The sequence below is a fragment of the Amphimedon queenslandica genome, unplaced genomic scaffold, assembly GCF_000090795.2.
Source record: "Amphimedon queenslandica unplaced genomic scaffold, v1.1 AMPQUscaffold_13486, whole genome shotgun sequence".
Classification (NCBI taxonomy): domain Eukaryota; kingdom Metazoa; phylum Porifera; class Demospongiae; order Haplosclerida; family Niphatidae; genus Amphimedon; species Amphimedon queenslandica.
Genome location: NW_003546278.1, coordinates 314,827 through 319,354, shown reverse-complemented (window position 1 = coordinate 319,354; position 4,528 = coordinate 314,827). Strand labels below are relative to the sequence as shown.

The 4,528-nt window shown below is 33.4% G+C and overlaps 1 pseudogene; it reads left to right on the top strand.

Moving 5' to 3' along the window:
- Positions 1-331: 331 nt before the first annotated feature.
- On the top strand, positions 332-920 carry LOC109580569 (ATP-dependent DNA helicase PIF1-like; annotated as a pseudogene).
- The last annotated feature ends 3,608 nt before the right edge of the window (positions 921-4,528 follow it).

Genomic DNA, 4,528 nt, shown 5'->3' with positions numbered 1-4,528 from the left:
ACAGAAATTATTAGAAGCTGAACGTAATTGGAAGAAAATAGTTGATGAAAGAAATAAAGCCGGTTTTACTGAAGAAGAACTTCCTGATAACAAGGAAGATGATGAGCTTCAATTACTGGGTAAAATAATGGAAGCAGTAGCTGATATTGCTGACATGCACATAAATGTACCTAATTTAACATTAGAGTAAAGAGAGGCAATGCTTAATGTAGATCAAAAAAGAATTTTTGATATAATTAAGAGTCATCTTATAAGTCAAAAAGAACGTGAAGACTTATTGGAGAATGGGCCTTCAAGACTACTTAGATTAGATAATATCAAACAGCTAAGGATGTTTATTAGTGGTGTAGGTGGTACTGGTTAGGCGTTTTTGATAGAGGCAATAAAATGCCTAGTGGATGACATGGCATCCAAAAAGTGGTGAAATTAAGTGTGCTATAGTAGCACCAACAGGTATCGCCACATTTAATGTAGGTGGACTAACAATACATAGATTATTTCAACTACCAATAGAGCATGTGGGAAAGACAGCTGGATATGGGGCTTTGAGTAAAGAAGCTCAGAAAAGAATAAAAATGACACTTAAAAATTTAAAAATTATAATAGTAGACGAGGTATCTATGGTATCCAGTCTAAATCTAGCATACTGACACATGCGCTGTGAAGATATATTAGGAACTGATGAATGGTTTGGATCTAAAAATATTTTATTTGTAGGTGACCTCTTACAATTGCCACCAGTTAATGGTAGGCCAGTATTTCAAAGAATCAGCAACAAACTAGTAAAAACTAGACTTGGAGTAGCAAATGCAGTTAACATATGGAAAGAAACAGTAGAATATGATGAACTAACAATCAATGAGCGACAAAAAGGAGACAAAACTTTCTTTAAGATGCTTGATTCTGTTAGGCATGGCTGTTTGACTGATGAAACTATTGATACGCTTAAGAGTCGCGTATTTAAGGTTTCAATACAAGAAAAATATCAAGAATTGGAAAGTGAAGGAACAAATCCTCCAATTTGCCTATTTTCTAAGGTAGACGCCTGCCAAAAAATCAATGAATTAATGTTAAAAAGTCTAGAAACTGAGAAAATTGAATAAGCATGTGTTGATGTTGTTGATGAAAGTGGCAGCACAGCAAAATTTAACAAAAAACAAGAAAAAAATTAGAGAAACTAAAAGATCATCCAAGCAAAACAGCTGGTTTAGAAACTGTATTGTCTTTAGCAGTAGGCTGCAGAGTAATGCTAAGACGTAATATTGATGTGACTGTAGAATTAGTTAATGGTGCTATTGGTACAGTAATGGGTATTTATGCTACATGCATATGAATCAAATTAGATCATATTCATGTACGTTGTGACATAGAAAGGGTTACATCTAGATTTATGCTGTCTATGAATTTGTATATACATAGGAAACAGTTTTCCCTCATACTTTCTTATGCTATTACTATAATTAAGTGTCAGGGCCTGTCACTAGATACAGCCATTATTGATTTATCTACTGATGTTTTCGGGGATGGTATGGCATATGTTGCATTGTCTTGTTTACGCACATTAAATGGATTACATTTATTATCATGTGATCCTCTCTCTGTTAAAGTTAGTAATCTGTGCATTAATGAAATTAACTGGCTGAGAAGTAAATTTCGAAAAGACTTACCTCAAATCAAGAAAAGTAAAAGAAAAAAGAGAGATTCAAGTGACTGGTATAATTGATGATGGTGAACCTTGTAGTAAGAATGCCAAGGTGTCTGTAAGTCATGTACAAAGTTCTAGTAACAGTACCGTTAGTAGCAATAAACATAAGAGTACTGATTTACAAAAATCTAATCGCCCCAAAAAGAGTAAAATATGTGATGATAATGCTTTAAATAAGCCTTGCACCAAAAAAAGAAAAGTTGATGTAGACATTAGTGCTGACAATAGTGCTTTGGCATTGCCTCGCTCAAAAAAGATGATAAATTAATTGTTTTAATTAATTCTAAAGACCTAAAAACCAAATTTAATGTCAAAGATGATGATAGTTGTAGTAGTCTGATTGTATCAATAAAACTCTCAAAGATTAAATCTAAACCAAAAGATGATAAAACCAAGTGTGTTGTAAAAAATGACCATTGTAGTAGTAGTCTGATTGTATCTATAAAACTGTCAAGCATTAAATTAAAGAAAAGAAATCCAAAAGAAGATGATGATGTCATCTTTACTTATAAAGAGCCTCCCAACCCAGATATTGTGAGGAGACAAAGGGATTATGTTTACTACCCTGGTAACGAAGAATTTCAAAGAAGGTGGTGTGAGATTTTAAATCTCAAATTTGTCACAGCTGCTAGAATCTTACCTGGCAGTCCAACAATACCATTGTCAGATCAAAGAGTTCCTAATAGTACGCTTGACGTCCCTGGTGATGGGAACTGTTTATTTTATGCCCTTTCATATCTCATTACTGGGTCAATTTCTCAGCAATACAAATTACGTAAAGCAATTGTTAGTAATATGCCAAACTTTGAAGAAGAATTGTTTAATAGTACGTTAAGTGCAACTAGATATTCAAGCATATATGATTACATAAATAAGTCCAAAATGTATAGAAATTATGTGTGGGCTTCTGAGACAGAGATGATTACATTATCTGCAATATTAGGTACAACCATATATTCATATTCACTTACTCCTACTTTTGTTGGCTGGGCTAGATATGGTACCCAGGAATTATATGGCATTCCTTGTGATACTAATACACCTGCTCTGTATTTGAAACATGTTGGTACTAATCATTTCCAAGGAGTTAAATCTATTAATATTTCTTAAGCATTGATTGTTGATGCAAGTGGGTATGGTGTATGGGAGGTCTATCATCTTAAGAACATTGGTTGTTTAATGTGACATATTTCACTGCTTGTGCAATGTGAATGATGTGTGAGTGTGTCTGAAAACCATTGGTGCATATCCACCCAGTATTGCTCAGTATGAAGAGATCTAACTGCATATAGGAAGTGAGATTAATAAAGGTATAATAAATGACAGTGAATATTGATTACTTGTTACTATAATGGAAAGGGAGAGGGTGCGAAAGAGGTTTACAGTTCATTAGACTTAAGCATTGATTCAAACTTGTGTGACTATCCTTTATGTAGGACAGAGGGTTAGGAAGGGAGGAAGCTGTCATTATCAAATCTGGATCTTGTTTGTGGTTTGTACTACATGTTTATTACAAATAACAGGTACTTATGGATCAGGGCTCTGCTGAAAAATTTTGAAGTCCTGACAAAAAAAATTTTTGAGTAACATTAAAATTTGTTATTATACATGTGGTATAGTGATTCTGTACATGTAATAAATAATGATCATCATGCATGTTGATGCTGCCATCAATGCTGTACGCATTACATATATGTAAGTGCTTGCCAGCTGATGTTGTGCATAATGCTGCCATCAATGCTATGCGCATTATTAAGTTAATGCTTGCCGGCTGATGTTGCGCATTTGATTGATGCTGCCATCAATGCTGGCAGCATCAATGCTGTGCGCATAATAAATGCTTGCCAGCTGATTTGCGCATCTTTTATTGATGATTGTTGTAACATGTGCATGTTCTCATTAATAAAAAAATATTGTTTGCACATTGGAAATCTTCATGTACACAATGTTATTATTTATTAAGCAGGTCATGAAAGTATCTTAACTGAGGATAGCATTAGTAAGCAATAGTACATGTATGTCTAAAATATATGCATGCACATATATGTATCATCCAATCAGAAACATTGTAGATGCTACCATCATCATTATTAGTTAGTACATGTATGTCACATTCATAATTTATACAGGTACATGTACTTACTTGGCACAAGGATTACAATGTGGTGCTAAAGAGTGAGGTTAGACTTAGAATGAGACTCAAAGGTGAAGGTGATGTTCCTCTATGTGAGCACATGTATCTTGTTGGTGGTTTGTAATGTATGTTTGTGACAAAACATAAGGTATATCATGCATATATACATGTATATGTTTAGAATAGTACTCATGTAGTGGAATATTGATGCATTTATTGTGCTTGTAGTGTTTGATGATTATCTTGCATGAATTTCATCCTTTTATAGTTTGTCGTATAATGGAGTTACAAGGAATACAAAAGTTCCTTGTGATTGGGAATAAAGTTTGTTCACCATTACTGTTTGTACTATTATTATTAGCCCGTGTGTTTAGATTGCTTGCCTTTGATGTGTTTCTGTTACTATGCTTTACAGATATTGACAGCTGGAAAGGATTTGATGATTCAGCAATACTTTTACTTGATATTGGAAAGTGCAATTACTGCAATATAATTAAAGGCTGTTCTGGTTTTAGATTCTTGTAACTAAATTAATTTCTTTATTACATATAACTAAATTTTTAGCCTTATTGGTTTCACATTATTGTAGTCTTAGCAATGGATTATGTAGCAAGATTGTATATTGTGTGATTACAAAGTGTCTTATGTATTTTGTAATAGGTAATGGCTCAAGGTTACATCTATATTCT